General features: G+C 34.2%; 1 protein-coding gene across 1 annotated transcript in view; it reads right to left on the bottom strand.

The window, feature by feature from the left end:
• The window catches only part of LOC132136496 (transmembrane protein 132E), a 378,370-nt gene that overhangs the window by 164,344 nt on the left and 193,745 nt on the right, over positions 1–20,281 (bottom strand). The window lies entirely within an intron of this gene.

The following is a 20,281-nucleotide window of genomic DNA, read 5'->3' as shown; positions in this document are numbered from 1 at the left end:
TACTAATAAAGCAACAGAGAACATGCCAAACCAAATTTTTGACTTTGATTTAGCCTCTGCATCATTAATTCCCAAATCTTGTGTATTTAATATCCTTCCTAAAATTGGTTGGCATGCAACCAATAAGCAAACGCAGATTCACTGCTTTTATATAATATGATAAACAAATAGTGTCTTAAATACTAGCCACACTAACTATACTATTTCACAAACATTTTAAAAGTACATACAGTGTTTTTAAACATGCTTTTTTTATTTTCATGTGTATTCTCTTAATATCTAACCCATAATTTTTACTAGTCAAGCTATAGTACATAATACCGCAGTTAAGGCCCGTTCACACCAAGCACGATAACTATAAAGATAAGGATAAAGATATAGTTCTACAAATCGTTCTCAATATTAAAGAATAGCAGAGTCCACACTACAACTATAACGATAAAGGCATAGAGAAACGGTATCGTTGGAATCATTTTCAGAACAATTTTTTTCCAGCGGATGAACGATACAAACTTTGACATCCAATCAGAATCCATCCTGCTATAACGAGCTCGAGGATTTAAAGCGGCAGACGCACGTGCGCTCAGAATAAACAGACGATATCGTTCGCTGGTGTGGACGCTAATATCGTTATCTTTATAGTTATCTTTATAGTTATCGTTCTTGGTGTGAATGGGGCTTTAGCATCACAACTCCCCTTTAGTATTCAGTTATTCCTTAGAATACAATATTTTTGCAGGATACAGGAACATTCAGATTCAAAATCAATTTTGTTTTGTTTTTACTTAATTGATCATGATTAAATGTAGCCTCTGTAAAATCAATTCCCTCAATAACAGATTATACTTTCTCATCTATTTAACTGAAATTAAATTGGTTGAAATATAACCAGTGAGCATATGTAGATCTGCCACTTTTGCTTTTATTGAATATGGAAAATAATCAAAAGGCAAACAATGAATGATATTTTGATGAACCTGAAGTGACTTCCGTGCTATTCCTCCCATGTCTGGGCTCTTATTTCACTTGCCATCACTTTTGGTTTTAAAACTGTATCTGCACTCAGATTCAGCGCTCTAACAATTTGAATACTTTGAAGTTATCGCCAAACATGAAAATGCTGTTATACAGAGCAGGACATGTAAATAATTTACTTGCAGCAGTGCACTGTTCCCCCTCCCATAAACAAATCATCTTCAATCTTTCTGAGATCTTTGATGGAGGACAGCCCATTTTTGTGTCTGTTTTATTAACCGTGCAAAGGATGCAAAGCTTATCCAATTAACTAGTCACATAACAGGCAGCTGCCATGTTGATAAATGCCAATCCCAGCACACAAGTCTGTGCAAATTAAATAGACAGCCTTCCCTTGACAAATAACAGCTTTCTGAATTTACGCTCGCCTTATAGCTGTCATTCTGAGGTTATAGGCCTCGGGTCATGATATACGACTCAATCTTCGGACCGCCTGACTTTGTGACAGTGAACTGTCTGGCAGAGAGGAAATTCATTTGTTTTGCTAATTCAGTTTCACTCCGAGGCTTTTTCCACCCAAGCTGTCATTTGGAGTCCATCATGGATGAAGTGTAAGTAGCATCTGGGCCAGTATCCACTCTTTAAAGAAGTTACATCAATGTTATTGACGGATGGTGCATCTTAATGGCACAACTTTGTTTTAGGGCAAATTGTATTTGCTTTCTATGCGATTCTTGAAGCTAAAAGGTCATGAGAAATTTCCTTCCTCCTGGGAAACAAGCAAAATGGATGTTAAAAATGTTATATTTGTCTATGCTGTAATTACAATGAAGAAAGACTTTGAGACTAGCAGTGTAGGTAAATTATTCACTTATTGAACAGACTTCTTTTATCATCACTTCACAGACTTCAAATAAGACACAACATATAAATATAATTGTCTGTGAGTTTGCCCGTTCAAAATTCTGTCTTTATAGCACACCACACCTCCAACATGATTTAACTTCATCTTCCTCACATAAATCAAAAGCGTGGATATATAGCATTCTCAGCATGGTCTGCTTGAAGCACAGAGAGAAAATGTCAAAGCTTATCTTAACCAACCCACATCTGCTTTTTTACATTAGTTAGGACACATACACACATGTACATGTACTAAATGTATAAAACATTTAATACACAACCTTACCTCTATAACTCACTGTGTGTGTATATTTATACACATTTTTTTAAAATAACTTGAAACTATGAATAAAAATATGAAACTATACTATAAATATATGATAGTATAAATACTATATAAATATACATATTTTATGTTAAAAGAATTATCATGCACACAGACACACGCGCGCACACACACAAAATGACTTTGATATTATAATGATAGCTTTTTTGTTTTACAAATAGGGAAACAGATATGTAGAGAATCAAATAAATTATTAAATGAAATATACAATTCTATAATATATTATAGATACGCATAAAAATATAGAATCCACTACTATTCAAAACTAAAAAAAAACTAAAAAATAAATAAATAAATATATATATATATATATATATATATATATATATATATATATATATATATATATATATATATTGCATTTACTGCATACACTATTATTAAAAATATAAATATTTTGTATACATATTCATTAAATTCAAAACCGATTCAATACGTCTTTTTTCCCTTTAATATTTTTATTCATTAAAGAAATGTAAACTTTTATTCAGCGAGGATGTGTTACATTTATAAACGTGATAGTAATCACTTATTTTGTTATTAAAGATTTCTATTTTGAATAAACACTGTTCTTTTGAACTTTTTATTCATCAAAGAATCCTGGAAGTAGTATCACAGATTCCAAAACAATAACAGCAGCTAAAATAACATTAAGCAGCACAACTGCTTCCAACACTGATGATAAATCAGCCTACTATAATGATTTCTGAAGGATCACTTGACACTGAAGACTGGAGAAATGACCGATGAAAAGTAATTGCCACCACAGGAATAAATTATATTTTAAAAGGGTTTTTTTTTTACTGTTTTTTTTTCATCAAATAAATGCCACCTTGATGAACAGAAGATAATATATACATATTTAAACAATATGTAAAACAACCCAGAAATATTAATTTGTATTTTACATATAGAGTAAGAAAAGTAATGAGTCAGAGAGAAATCATGAAAAAAAAAATAATAATAATAAAAATATAAACTTGCAGAGAAATAATAATAATAATAATACAAAATAAAAAAAAATGTTTAGTAAGTTTTTTTTGTAAGCCATTTGGTTTATGAGGACACATGATGTGTTGACATTGAATACCCATATATTTGTGTCCTCATAAACCATGTATTCAAGTACACATAGGCACATACTGGCGATTTCTTCATTTATTAACATAAGATTCTCATTTTTGTGACAAGTAATGTTACATATGTTACATAAATCAATTTTGCAGTTCAAACCATACTTCATACTTTTTGTGGGACTGGTAGGGTTGATTTGAAATATGATGCCCACATCACAGTCATAATGTTTGTCCCCTCAGTCTTTGTGTCAAAGCATGATAAATGTCCAATATTATCAACTGAGGCAAAAGCAAGGTCTCTCTATACCACCAACAGCTCCTCAGCACAACAAAAGGACTGGGGTCAACACTGAATTAAAAAACACCTCGTTTTGTCTCGTTATGAACTTACTGTAAACCTTTTCCTTTTTTATTATAATAAAACCATGATATTTGTACAAAAAAGACAGATGTCTTAGGATAAGATCATGTGCATTATATGATATATGACATTATATACCTAATAACAGTTTCTCTATGAGAGTTTTTTAACAGCCGACAATTAGATTAAACTAAATGATACAGGATCTAAAAAGGCAAATAAGTAAATTATAAGTCTTATGCTAATTAATCTCACATTTTCATACTCTCCAGGATGTCTCCAGGTGTTGTTCAATCCAAAATGAATTCTTACTAAGCCAAAACACAGCATATGTTCATTTTGCAGGCGTATTTCAATACAACCACTGTCACCTTCGAAAGCTTTCAAGGAAATACGAATCAGACATACAACAGCGTCATACCTAAAGTATGTTGTACCTAAAGTTGGCTTAGTACCTAAAGACAATATTATAATAAATATAGAATGAGGCCAGAATCATATCCTAACCAGGCCTAATATCCTGTCGCACAGCTGTGATGTGTCACTCAGAAGATTCGAGACAATGGACGAGCTAATAAAAATGTCCCTTTCTTCAGATAAGAGACTGGGTTTGTGTCGATAAATGAAATGGATCTGGACGGAGGGTTGTATTTGACCGAGCGCCAACCTCCCGCTCTCTCTCGTGAGGCCAATAAGGAAGTGACTAAAACTGCAATTCATCGACTGGCCGCTTGAGGCTGGCTGCAAAAGGGAGTCAGTCCCATAGACTCCCCATGTTAAAATGCCCAAATTTACAGCAGGAAAAAACATGTTTTCAGCCTGGTGCAAAAAATGATTTTGGTCTAAATAGCTAATTTTGCCCTTCATGACAACTGTGAGGGGGGTGAATGTTTTTTTTTATAACTCATCCGTTTAAATTATATTAAGACTTAAAATTCTGCATAAACAAGGGTGTGGCCACTTGAGTGACAGCTGGATTGCCGCTGCTGACACTGCCATCGTGCTAGGTGGGCGTGGCTTCAGCAACTAGCTCCCGCCTTTTTGCCCATTTTTGATGTCCGGGAGAGTCGCTCGGTGACGCGCTGCCAAGATGCCGACGGCCCGCTCTGCACACTTTAGGCTTCAAAAACACACTTCAGGAGTCTACGGGTGACGTCACGGACACTATGTCCATGTTTTTATACAGTCTATGGATTTGACTAGTCAGAGACAGATGCAGTATGCATACTAACCAGGATAATCACCTTACACAAACTCATTCCGAGATTCTCTTTTTCCTGGTAAGATTATTCAATGGGTGCTTATGACCACCACTCTGTGATACCCTGATTGTGTAAAAGAACAAAAACTCCCGTCTATATTGGGCTGCATTATGACTTTGTGAGTGAAGACAGATGCACGGGTCAAATGCTCCAGCCAAATACAGTTATTAACCGGTATTCCAAGAAAATTACTGATGTTTACGTTTCCATTTTTATTGCACTGTCTTAAATACACACACACACACACACACACACACACACACACACACACATATATATATATATATATACACCCACATACACACACGTTTTTATGCTTCTATTTAACAAAAGAAATCTTATATTTTAATACATGTTATATGTTATATATTAAATATAAAATATAATTTATTCCTGTGATGGCAAAGGTGAATTTTCAGCAGCTCTTTCTACAGAAATTATATGTTGAAATATGCTGATTTGGTGCTCAAGGGACATTATGATCATCCATCTACTTTATCTAAACAATTTTAAATAACTGCCAATTTTGTAAACATACTGTATTAAAAATATACGGTCAATTTTGATCAAGTTAATGCATCTTTTCTACATTAAAAATAAAAGACAATAAAATAAAATTAGATTCCCCAATTCTATTCTATTGTATTCTTCCATTAAAATCTATAAATGCATATGGAACTCATTTCATCCAGTCCTTTCTAAATCCTTTAACTTTTGACATTTCTTACAAAAATAACAGCAGAAGAACCAGAGTATGAGAGCATAAGAGAAAGTGAAAAAGATGAAGGAAACAAACACCCACATGCTCATTACCTGATATTGATCATGGTCACCCACATGAGAGAAACATTCACGAACACATTCAGTATCCTTTTGTCTTTACATAACATGTCTAAATGGAAATGGCTTCTAAGAGTTTTTTTTATTTTTTTTAAGACTGTTAAAGAGTATATTCTTTATAAGAACTTGTTATCAGAGTAAAAATTAAGGTTACCTCACAAGCATTTTGTTTTCACAAATATTTATTTATTGGTCTTATGAAAATGACTATATACTGTATACATTCATTTTGGTAACGTGTTTATAATGTTTTCTTTTTTTTTTTTCTTTATCTCTCATACAGTATAAATAGGTTCTTCTACATGAATATACATGAACATGTTTTTGTGTTTTAGGCCATATTTCATTTCAGTTCTCAGTTCTCTGCGACAGTCCTTTCTGTCAAACACCCAGCTGCTCATCACCTGCAAAAGTGTCAAAAAGCAGCTTGACAGCATCTAGATTTTTACAATGAGTTTTGAACATTACCTATTCAGATGGCAATAAATGTTTGTGACCAATACCTGTAAATGTAAAACAATTATCATCTGAATAGGAATAGTTTCTGAATAATCTCAGTGTTTTCTCTTACATAAATCAGGACTAAAAATGTGTCTTTTTTTAAACACATACATACACCTGGACAAATCCCCACCTGCTCGCTCTGCTCTGAACTGCATGAATAAGCATGTGCTGGAGCCCTACCAAGAGCCCATGCACCGTTTCAAATCGCAATACCGTCCTCTAGAGACGTCTGGATGGCCCATTTCTACCTCAAAGTTAGCTAAGGGGAGTGCACTAGCAGCTGGTAATTACCGTGCATATGGCTCACCCCCTTAATTAGCACCAGCACTCCAGGTTTCTAATGAGTTTCGATTTTATTTCATTCTGTTTAAGAGACAACTAACGAAGAAAAAAAGTGGCATACAACAGGCCTGGCATGAGTGTGGATGCTTTCACATATATTATAAGTGATGTTGTGACAAATAAAATCCTGATTTGGCAGGCTGATGCAAGGAGCGGGCAACTTTTGCTTTTATAACACTGAAACAATTTTATCACTTGGTTCCTGTATAAACTGCAGTATAACAGACTAAACGAAGTAGGAAGAAATTATTTCATGTACAGTGTCCAATTGGATTTGTGATCATGCTAATGGATGACAAATTACAGAACTGGCATTATAACAATCAGCAGTTTCTCTCGCTTAATTTAAATAGGTAAGAACCATGTGAGATTTTGATCTACATGTTTAGGGGGAAAAAATGTCACACTGTCTGTAATGTTTTTAGAATTGGTAGTCTATGTCTTACGGACTTCTATATGAAATAATTGTATTTTCTATTTTTGTTGAATGTTTGAAAACCTCCACTGGCTTACGTAACAAAGTTCATAATAAAATATCCATTTAGGCCATCCAAGATGAGCTTGTTTCTTCATTAATTTAAAGTTAAAATGCTTTAATTAGGGAATTATTTCTTACAAACATACAGCTTTTCATTTCACAAGGCATTACTTGATGGACTGGAGCCATGTTGATTACTTGTGGATCATTGTGATGTTTTTATCAGCTGTTTGGACTCTCATTCTGACGGCATCCATTAACTGCAGAGGTGAGCAAGTGATGTAATGATAAATTTCTACACCTTGACTTTCTACGACTTTGAGCAAAATTTCATTTTTGGGTGAACTATTCCTTTAAAGAACTGTGAAAAAAAGTATATATATATATATATATATATATATATATATATATATATATATATATATATATATATATATATATATATATATATGCATATGAAAGGCTACTGAACTACACAGAACAATATTTGCATGAATAAACTTCTTATTCGGTTGAGACAATAATTACATTTGTAATAAACTCACCGACCCGAGTTTTGGTGTATAAGGCATTTCCCCTCAAGATATTCCTACTAACATTCAATAGACACTATCTCTTAGCAATTATATGCCAATTCTCAAATCTCTTTTCAGCATGAGACTGAATATTATGATTATGCCGCATGTGAAACGTAAATACAGAAAAAGAAGTATCACTGTCCTCTGGGGAAGGAGGTGAAAGTAAATAGAGCCATTAATACCAGATAGAAAGTTTTTGTCTGTTTGTATGGTTTACATTTTGCAACATTATTTGGATCACTGTGTATTATTTGTCTAATAAAAAGCTGTTTTAAGTATTTGTGTTAAATATTAAAATGTGCTATTTACAACATCAAATGTAATACACATATATATTTAAGTTAACTATTTAAAAAACATTATTATTATTATATATATATATATATATATATATATATATATATATATATATATATATATATATATATATATATATATATATATATATATATATATATATATATATATATATATATATATATATATATATATATTTTTTTTTTTTTTTTTTTTTTTTTTTTTTTTCGGATTATTGCTTAATACATTTTAATACATTTTGGAAGACAGTCTGGTCTGTGTTTTGTGTTAAGCCAAAATGTTTATACGTGCATTACATTACAATTACAAAAAAATAAATAAAATAAAATAAAAAACAAACAAACATGAAATTGATAATTTCATTCAGCATGAATGTATTACGTTCTTTTAAAGTGACGGTAAAGATATATATATTACAAAAAATATATTTCAAGTACATGTTGTTCTTTTGAACTTTATATTCATCAAACAATAAAAAAAAATGCTTTTAGAATATAGAGTAGATTAGTCACTCAATATATATCATGCTTTCATAGATTAATCTCAGTAATCCATACACATTAATACTTAACCTTTTGCATTTTCTACAACATGAAATGCATGCATTAATCATAAGACAGCTGCTGTTAGCACTGTTATGAATTACAGGAAGCATGTTTCTATTGATACAGTAACAATAATGTTAAAGTGTTCATGGATTCAACAAAGCAAACTGACTGATCAATAAAATGAAGGCCACTATGAAGTGATGTCATTAGGAAAATAATGTATGTGACAGAATGTCCCCTAAGCTGAACTGTGTCCAGTTTCAGCCGGTTTTGCTCTTGCTGCACCATTAGAGTTGTAGCTGAAACTAAAGCTAATGCACAGGCTCAGAGACGTTGATTTTGTGTTTACACACTTTTGTGTAAACTGTGACAAGGAGCTGCAGTAGTTTGTTTGTGATTGACTATAACCTGTGGCTGTAAAAATCACATCATCAAATACTTTTACAAACCTGTGGCCAACAGGAGTATGATACTGAACAGACAGGACAGTAAAACAGACACCTATTAAGCAACACTCTATGCTCTGCAGGCTTGTATGTTGGGGATCTTGGTTGGTTTTCCTTTTTTTTTATGAATTCATTTTTGTTGGACATTTGCAACCCAAGCTCTATTAACCAAATGTCAACTTTACAGTCTTTAGACAAAGACTGATAATTTTATTTATTTTTGATATATGATGATATGTAAATCTACAAAATAGTTAAAGTGAAATATAGTGACAGTACTCATATTTTGTTGATGTACCCATATTGATCCTAATGCAAATCACTTGAGCAGCCTACTGTTGCTATGACCTCCTCAGGTGAACGTGATTTCTATTTGTGACGGTATATTTGGTATCAGATGAATATAAGTTACTTGATTCTAACTTCAAACAAAACCCTCCCAAACCTTTTGCTCTGACTTTCACTGGTTATATAAATTAAAATTAAAATTTATGCATTTGGCAGACGCTTTTATCCAAAGCGACTTACATTGCATTCAGGCTAACAATTTTCTACTACCATGTGTTCCCTGGGATACGAACCCCAAACCTTGCGCTTGCTAATGCAATATATAGAAGGGTTAGGGTCACAAAAGCAAGACACTGGCTTCACAGATCTCTCAGTCTACACATTCAGAACAGAATCCATTTAAACTAGATAAAACTTTTTGAAAATAACTATTTTTGAGATATATAGAATGGACTACACTACCTAATGGATGTGAGGTTTTGATGACCTTTAAGCTCATTCTGAGAACATGTGGATAAAATGATGTCCATTACAAAACCAGCAATTTTAATCTCTAATTCTCAGTCATGTTTTGGGCCCTTCTCTAAAATGACCATCCAATTTCATTTCCATTTCACACCTTCAAACTTCAACTTAGACCTTGCGATGCCCTCATATATTTAGGTGGCAGCTTTTTCCCCATTTGTCCTAGAACATTCTAGAAATAATGACAAACTAGATGATCTGACAATACCTAATGGCAGCCCTGCGGCCCTGACAAATGGTTAATGCATGACTTCTGACCCCTTTTCATAGCCTCAAAGGTTTTTTTTTTTTTTTTTTTTAATCAAGACTGTCCCATTAAATGCATTTTATGTTATGAAATTCAGTGCAGGAAAACAACAAGTTTTAATACCATCAATGATTGGTAGTTTACTCATTGCCTGTGCATGAGCGATATCTGCAGAGCTCCCTTCATGTGAAGGTTGAGCTATATATAGTTTCTCTGAAAGACCATTATTGGGATTCTGCCAACAAAAATGGCTGTTTCCATATTAAAAAGCTTGAAAAGACTTACCTGCATTGTCGTCACATCAGGAATGGAGGGGGCATAGAAAAGAAGAAAGAAAAATGGTTAGAATAGCTTGAGCATCTGATAAAAATAAAGACTTTTTTTTCTGTTTTCCCAATTGGGTTGTTTTTTGAGGACACACACTTGTTTGCCTTGAATCAATGTACTGAGAGACACTGTGAAAGACACCTTGACAATCAAACAATAATGCTGGTGTTAAAATGACCCATAACCACACAGACACACAATCATTACTCAAATTTACCTCATATGTTGTACCTCATCAAATGAAAGTTCAGCACTGGAATATGTTAACGCATAAAGCAAACACTACATGGAGATAAATAAAAAAATGAGGACGCCCTGAAAACAGAAGGGATGCTGTATTGATAAAGCTGACCTTTCAATATTGTTAAAGGTTAAAATCACTTCTTCCAGTCAGCGAGTGTAATGGAGTGCCTTCATCACGGGTAGAGTGATTCACAGCTTTGCAGAAGGGGAAAGACTCCATGCTGAGAGACAAATGCAGAACCCATGTACTTCTTAAACTCTTCAGAACACCTGGTGCAAACCTATGATGGCTCGACTAGATCTATGAAATACTAATCATAATGATAAAAAAAAAAATGCATTATATATAGTGGGGTTCAAAAGCCTGCAACTACTTGTGAAGATGCTTTTATTTAGCTTTTTCTCATTTATTTTCACTACAAAATTATATTATCAGCATAACAATTTAAATGAAAAGTTTAGCTGAAAAATGTAAGACTTAAACCTTAGCATACCTTGCTTTGAAAGCAGCACTCAAGCTGAAAGGTCTCCACAAGAAAAACTTGATGGTCTGTGTTATACAACAAGCTTTCAATATGTTTCAAAGAGATTGTCTTTTTTCTTCAATAGAAAAATAACATTTGACATCTGAGGATTTCACATGGTAACATTTTTTTTACATTTGTTTTGTGATGTGACCTAGAAATAGTGTAGAATCTTAAATATTTCTACTACAGTTAAAAGTTGATTTACTTATTTTGTTATTTATTTACTAATTATTACTTTTATTAATCAAGGACTCATTAAATTGAGCAAAAAGGACAGTAAAACATTTAGAATGTTACATATAATGTTATACATTAGAATGACTTCTGAATGATCACATGAAGACTGGACTACTGAAAATAAAACAAATCACATTTTAAAATAGAAAACAGTTATTTTAAATTGTAATAATATTTCACAATTTTACAGTATTTACTGTTTGTTACTCAAATAAATCATAAAAAAACCTTTCAAAAACAGTCAGAAATCTAACTGACCCTGAACGTTTGAATGGTAATGTAAATGCACGCGCACACACACACACACACACACACACACACATACATACAAAAAGCACAACAGTAAAAATAATAATAATTATTAAATTAAATACAATAAAAATGCAATCTAAAAATATAAAATAAAAATGTGTAATTGCATTTAAGCATAGTATAAATGCAAATACTTGGCAGATAGCATATGTGTGCAGCAGCTTTGATAATTGGCAGTTATTTATTTATTTATTTTTAAACACATTACCCATGAGGCCAATCATGTGTATCAGCAGCATCAAAGGTGTTAGAGTCTAGAGAGTATGGGTGGGCAAGGACAAACTACAGAAACTGTTCTTTTAGATGTTTCTAGTGCAAAGCAAATGGAGCGCACACCATTTTGTACCTTTGCTGTATATCTTTTTTTTTACAAATAATGACACTGCCTTGAGGGAGAAGCCAGCATGTAGTGATTTACATTGAGTTACTGCGCTCTGCCAGCCAGGGCTGTGAACATATTTATGAATATGCGACGCCTGCAAAATGAACATTTTTATTCTGTTTTTGTTGTCACACATCTATTCTCTGTTCATAATAAAGTAATGAGACATAGCGGTTCAGGCCTAGCTTAGTCCATTTGCACAATAAAGAAACAGAGAAAAGAAAACTGTTATTTCTCACAATACCTCTCTGTAGAACTAGGATGCTTGCTAACAGCTCTAGCAGTATAAATCTCATCAGCGAAAATGTTCACTAATGAAGTAAATATATATATGATCAAAGCAAAGATGGGTAAAGAGTACCATACTTGAATAAATGTACAGATACCTTAGTGAAAATTACTCCATTACAAGTTACAAATCACCAATTCCAAAACAACTTGAGTAAAAGTCTTAGTGTATCTGATTTTAATATTACTGTACTTCAGTATTTTACCTATACTACATATAGGCTAAAAATGCACTAATCAAAGAGACACACCAGGTAAAAACAAGAATAACGGATAAATAAAATCAGAGGTGGAAAGTAACGAATTACATTTACTCGCGTTACTGTAATTGAGTAGCTTTTTTGTGTACTAATACTTTTTAAAGTATTTTTTTAAATCTGTAATTTTACTTTTACTTAAGTATATTTTGTTTGAAGTATTGTACTTCGCTACATTTTAAAACACATTAATTACTGAGTAAAAAAAATAAAAATAAAAAAAATAAATTGCTCCCTGAAAACTACGGCATAATGGGCAGGAGGGCAAACTGGCACTAAAATCACAAGAAAGATGCAGACGGTCAAAACAGGCGTTAGTGGTGCAGACACCGCTGAAAACGAAACCCCGTCATATTCTGAAGTTTAACTCGAAGGAAATGAAGTGAACCCCTGGCCATATGTATGCTCTATTATGCAGTGTGAGCTGTACTTTCCTAGGAAGACCAAACTAGCAGCTTATAAAATCTCGACAAGACATCAACCCTTCGCAAGAATGTAGAGGTAAGCTAAATAATTGCATCGTTGCATTGGTGGTTAAAATGAAGCTTTGACATTTTAGCAAGAGGTTTTGCACAAATTAGCCAAAAAGACAGTGGTGAGGAGTGTGCTATTTTTGTTTTAATGATGTGCATGCATTTATAGTGCGTTCTTTCACTGTGTGATTCAGTCTCCTAAAATGCATTTAGAATGATCACAAAATTGAAGATATAGGGGCAGAAAATTCACATATTTATATAATTTCATATATTAAATCAAAATCACACAAAGAATGCCATCGTTTCCTCCAAAAATCATCATGAATATATACATACATATATATAACAGTTCAGTAAACAATTTAATTAAGAGACTTGCGTTTTAGACATCATATTGCCTTTTTATCTCTATTTCTACAACAGAAAATAATTCCAAACACAGCCACCAAAGCACAGTTTTGCGTCTCTGAGCAACGTGACAGTGTTTCGTTCCTGAATGAATCAACCGTTTAAATGATTCGGTTCAATCGCAATGACTCACTTATTAACAGTGACTTGCTGACACATACTGGCCATTTTAATTTCACATTTAAAGTATCTTTTTATTTTTTTAAATAATTAATTTCTTATCATTTCAAATGAGTATTCAACATTTTATGTCTTGTATATCAAAACATTATTCATGCATTTGTAACTGCAGGTTAAATGCATTCTTGTCCTGCACTAAACAGTGTAATACATCTAAATGCCACTTCCAATGAATCTTCTGCATTTCCTCTGCATTAAAAGATGAGTTTGTTGATACTGATTTGCCTGGTAACAGCCCAAATGTTTTATTATTCTAAATAACTGATTCCTTTAATTAAAAACAACTAGTTTGAGATTAATAGACCTATCCCAGGGGTGTCAAACTCAGTTCCTGGAGGGCCGTAGCCCTGCAGAGTTTATTTCTAACCCTGCTCCAGCACACATATCATGTAGTTTTCAAATAAACCTAAATGATTAGATTAGCTGGATCAGGTGTGTTTAATTAGGGTTATATCTAAACTGTGCAGGACTGTGGCCCTCCAGGAACTGAGTTTGACAACCTTGGCCTGTCCCATATGACTCCCTCCCACTGTTAAAATGTAACTAAGTAATTTTTACTCTGAGTAAAGTTTAAATGAGCTACTTTTTACTTTTACTTGAGTAGATTTTTAGACTGGTACTTTTACTTGTACTTAAGTAAAATTTCATTAATGTAATGGAACTTTTACTTGAGTAGAATATTTTTGTACTCTTTCCATCTCTGAATAAAATAATGTTGAGTAAAATTAAAAAAAATCAAAGCCTTCTTGCACCGAATATGCTGGTTTCGGTCTCATTGCCGGCTGCAGTCATGTAATCATCGTTCATAACTTGTTCAGGAACTCACATTCATGTAAAGTAGCCTTGTTGACAAGTTTGGGTGAGTCAGGGCAAAATGCACAAGATAATGTACTTTCAGTGCCCTGTAGAGGCAATATCACTTCTTTTGTAGCAGAAAAAAAGAGGTACCATGCAAAATGTAATGTGTGATTGCAGTACTCATTACATATTAGAGGTCGACCGATATATCGGTCGGCCGATATTTGTCATTTTTTTATATATCGGCATCAGCCGATATCCGTGTTTAGTAGCGCCGATTTAAAGTCAGGCACGTCGGCAGGCAGCCCCGTGTTATTGGTGCGGTGGAAAGTGCTGCTGCCGCATGTGAAGGACCCCAATCCAAAACTTTTGGAAGATTCAGCAACAGTCCTGGGAGATAAAGGTAGTCCGAGAATTTCACTCTGTAAATAAGGTGGAGAAGTTGGCAGCTCTCACAAAATGCAGCTTGGTTGAGGGCTACCTTACTCTGACCCGCTCACAGACAGCACCGTATTCGAAGAGAACAGCTCTCCTGAAGCTGCCCAGAACCGTGAATCACATTTGTTCAGAAGCATGGTTTGATGCAGACAATAACCAGTTTTCCATCTAACTCATTTGTATTTAGGGATGTCAATATTTGATCAATTCCATGATCGATCGTCGTTTAAATTCTGAATAAAATGCTAGTAGCAGGACTGTAGAAATGAATAGATGTGATTATGATCATTTGATAAAATGAAGAGAGTGCACCATACGAATGTGCCTCTTTAAATGGTTTCATGGTGCTCGTTGTTGTATTTTAAAATGCAACTGCAATGTTTTCAAATGACACTATAGTAGTGATGCAACGGATCATCATTGATCTGTGATCCGTTCGGATCAATATCTTCGGTTCGGCACAATTTTTTGTATTTTTGTCGGTTAATGGTTAATAATCAGTTAACGAGCGTTGGTTGTCGATTAGGAAAAATAACCGAAATGAACATCCCTAGTTAGAACACATATCATAGTGCCTGACAATGTACTTAGTGTATGACAAAAGCAAACTAATAATGGCTTTGGAGGCGGAAGATGCTTATACTCAAAATTTAAACATACTGACTCATAGCTAATACTGAAGAGAAGGTGGGAGCACAAACAAAAAGGCAATTAAATTATACAGTGCTCAGTAGCAGGGTGAATGGAATAAGAAACTCCCTATCAAAGGCCTCTGAGCATCACCCACACACACCATCAAAATGCTGCTTACCCAGACTCCCTTGCTATTACAAGAACAACATCGACCGGTCGCCCACACAGGACAAGTGTCATGACAATAGTCATCAAGACCCATCCCATTTGCATTTGTGCATTTTTATTCATGTATAATCTCTCATGTCAAACGGTTCCCCTCGCCGCTGCCTGATATGTATCCGCCATGAGTGTTTTTAATTACATCTCACTCAGGATTTGACCGAACAATTATTTTTCTTGGCTTCTTTCTCTTGAATCGTGGTGCAGCCTTTTGCAGAATAAGCAGGTTTCTGGTCAAACTGCACTGCTGTTGAGGAGAGCTCACAGGATGGGTAAAGTTCACACCACAAACCCTTTTAGGACTCCAGATGTTACCCTTGTTTAGTATTCTGCATATACCATCTTCGTACATGCGCAAGCTCCATATCAATTCATGACGACTTAATGCTCACCAAAACTGCCACTATCCAGGTACACTTCAGCAGACAATCCCGTTCCTTGGACTTGAGGATAAAGTTCTCCATGAGAGCATGGATATATATTAGGCTCACCTCTCGGAGATGTCAGCTGAGAGGCAAGACTATGACTCAGGCCTCGTTATATTTTATGTGTACAGGGTATATGACTTTTTCTCATCAGCTTACTGTCAGAAAGCTTAAGAAGGGGCCTAATTTATCTGACATAGATCAAACCATTCTCAATGCATCTGACAGCCATTTTGATGAGGTCTCTGCAACGTGAGGCCAATAGGTTCTTGTACAACAGTGCTGTTTAATTGACCCTCTCACTCCATGTTTTATTCTGAGCTAATAGAGCAGCACTTATCACCACTGATTTTTGAGGAAGACAGAGTCACAAGATTTGGAGTTGGAGGTTAACCGAGGGACTTTTGCATTTTAACTGCCTTACACCTGCTCAATTAACAGATGGCACATGCTAGAATACATTTTTCTGGCTCTGCAAGTGAGAGAAATATATTTCAACTCGGTATGCCTTAGTGTATGTCAATATAGTTAAGGAGTTAAGGAAAAGAATACAGTTTGAAGAAATTAAATTTGCTCCCAATCATGATGTATTTGCTTTCTAAACCGTCGTTTTCTTCTTTTGTGGAACACAAAATGAGAAATAGTTTGAATTATATTGCTGCTGTTTTCAATATTGGCTCAATGCAAAATTGGCCTCTACAGTTCTGAAAAAAAAAAAAATAATAATAATAATAATATTTTTTTTATTTTTTTATTTTACACAAAAATTATCATTACAGGTGCAGGTAATCAATTAATAAAGACTTATTTCACATTGTTACTTAAAAAATACTATACTGTGAAACATTTTTACCACAGTGAAAGATATGTAAATTAATACATTTTGACTTTTGCATCATATAACCAGGTTGGTATTACCTGGTAGAGCATTATAATTGCATCCTGTGAAACACAAGTTATGACTTGTAGAAGAAAACTAAAACGGCATTAAATGCATTTGATCAAATGTTTGCTTTTGTTAACACTATTGGTTAGGTTTAGGGTAAGGTTTAGTGTAGGTGCTAATAAAATAATAAAAGTTGCCAGATTCACCTTGATCTGTTTCAGGTAAAACTGAACATGCTTTTAATGCCATTCACTGGATATTTCTCTTAAAAAGTGTATTGTGCAGAAGTATTGTGGCAGTGTTTTTCCAATGAGCCTGCATGGGTTTTAATTTTCTTTTTCAACAAAATCTCTAAAAAAAACTATTAAAAAAATAGATAAACACACACACACATTTGTTTTTGTGAAAAGTGGGGACATCCCATGGGCGTAATGGTTTTTATACTATACAAACTGTATATTCTATCGCCCTTCACCAACCCTACCCCTAAACCTAACCCTCACTGGAAACTTTGTGCATTTTTACTTTCTCAAAAAAACTCATTCTGTATGATTTATAAGTGTTTTGAAAAATGGGGACATGGGTTATGTCCTCATAAGTCACCCTCTCCTTGTAATACCTGTCATACCCATGTCATTATACAGAGTTGTGTCCTGATATGACACAAAAACATGCCCCCCCCCCCACACACACACACAATTAAATAAATTATTAAATAAATGTGCATTATATTTATATATGATTTTTTGAGAGGATCAGATTGAAATTTAAGTCATTATGTACTTATAATCTCTTGCATGTCTTGTAATCATTGATGTAATGTGATGTAATCATTGAGCATCGGTAATACAGAAGAAATAAACTTAAATGGGTTTGGAAAAACATGAGGGTGAGTAAACGATGATATTTTTGTAATTTTTAAAAAGAATTATCCCTTTAAGAATACCAGACATTTATCACAGAGAATGAAGATTTTATCTTATTATTCTATTCATCCATAGTTTAATAGATTTAATTTGAATATTTTCCTTTGATCTAAATGAATAAATAACACAAAATGTTCTTTCATGTGTGAAAAATTTAAGCAATGATTAACATTAAAAAGATAAAATTACATTTTTCAAAGGGATAGTTTATCCAGAAATGAAAAAATATTTTAGGTACTCATCCTACATGTATATAGTTTTTGAGCTTCTGATTTATTAAGACATGGGCATCAGATGCACATAAAATATTCATGCAGATAATGTGTGTGCGCGATGATCTTTAACCCCCAAGGTCCTAGAGCCCATCAGACTGCTACGGACCTCAACACACAAGTCTTTATGCAACAGTAAGCAGTCCTTGGATGATTAATCTACTGGGTCCATCCATGTGGGCGGAGAGGTGGGCGAAGTAGACTGACGGGTCAAGGAAAAGCCTTGGGGAGATTTCACACTTGAGGATTCCATCTTCCTCCCAGTCAAATAAAGATTGAATGTGCTCATGTATCTGCTTTTTATGTTTAACTTGCACTACCCAGAATGAGGTAACCTCTGTCTGAAGCTTTTAAAAGAAAGACAGTTATCCATATAACATGGAACCAGCACATGAGGATTCACAATCATCTTATTAGTCCTGTCAAAGTGATGTAACTGGAACAGACAAGATCGTAAAATCTCAGATTCTTTGTCTTGTAGTTTCAACTTGTGAGATAAAGATCAGGACCAAGGTGAAGTCAATGTGGAGTGACTGAACCGGAGGAGGTACCGCCTGGTCTGAATTCACAATGGCTAGAAATTTATGATCCCCTCAGCAAACAGAGTGCAGGAAGAGGTGGATATTTGCCTATGACCTCCATTTAAGTTAATGGGCTTCACTCTCTGTGTATGTCCTGCTTGCCCTCCTCTTTGACACCATTTTACTATTTTTGTACTCTAGGCAAATTAAATCGCTTGTCAATTAATAAGCTTGAAAGCCCTGCTTAATCAACCAAGAGGAAATATTGTACTTCTCAGCACACAACTTGACACTTTAACAACAGTCATAACCAGTCACAATATGATAAGTTTAAGTAACATCACCAGTTAACTGAACTGAACGTTGCATATTAACATACACACACACACGCAAGCACGCACGCACGCACACACACACTATTTAAAAACATTAATAGCTGTATTACCAAGTAAACAAAATCTTAAAACCCAATCTCATGTTATACACTTCCTTTACAAACTGTTAGCTTAATTCCAAATTGGTAGTAGACAATTCATGTAATCAAAAGAAAAATGTGCATGTACATGTTTACATCTATGCATTACGCAGACATTCAGCCAGAATGACTTAAAAGTACATGATAGATTTGCTAAGACCAGTTGGTTGCTTGTAAGTATTCCCACTGTTATTGTCAGATCCAGTGCTGTTTCTAGGCATAGGCGAGCTAGGCGGTTGCCTAGGGTGCCACTAGCTCAAGGGGCGCCAGTGAGCACTCATACTGGCACTACATTGCTACATTTTAGCAGGGTTTGAGATAAAGAGTGGGATGGTCACCCTGGAATGTGACTGCCGCCCCCACTGGATCCCCAAACATCATTGGATTAGAGTACTGTCAAAATGACGATGGCTGTATGCCATTGGATCAGAGAGCTGTCAATTCCTGCCTGAATGATGTGTGCAAAGTTTGCATTTGGAGCACTCATCAATGCCATTAGATCAATGGGCTCTGTTAGTGCTTTGGCAAGACAAGTTTAGTTTTTTTTTTTTTTTTTTGCCATGCAATAAATCTAAGTTCAAAAGGCCAATTTAAAATATTGGTACAGTAAATAAAGTGCATAAAATCAGTATTTTGTTGTGGCAGTTGATTGCGAGATTTGTCCAAAAGGTGTGCGTTTTTGCCCCAATGCATTGTTCAGTGTATCAGGATCAGTGTATTATGTTATATTCCCATATAAACTTTAACAGCCAATTAAAAAATATTGGTATAGTAAAATTAGCTAATTCACAAGATTAAACCGTTTTGTTGAGTTTAATGCATCCTTATGGCGGTGTTGAAATGCTGTATCAATTAAATCACTTTTAACAGCTATTAATGGGAATAGCATTATTTACATAGAGGGCAGAGCGTCACATTATTTAAAGGGGAATTTCACACGTTAATGAGTGGCAAAGGATTAAGTAGCTGCATTGATTACTTTTATGCCACTGATCAGGCTTTTATATGTAG

This window comes from Carassius carassius, chromosome 4 (assembly GCF_963082965.1).
Source record: "Carassius carassius chromosome 4, fCarCar2.1, whole genome shotgun sequence".
NCBI classification, from domain to species: domain Eukaryota; kingdom Metazoa; phylum Chordata; class Actinopteri; order Cypriniformes; family Cyprinidae; genus Carassius; species Carassius carassius.
This window is presented reverse-complemented; position numbering and strand designations above follow the sequence as displayed.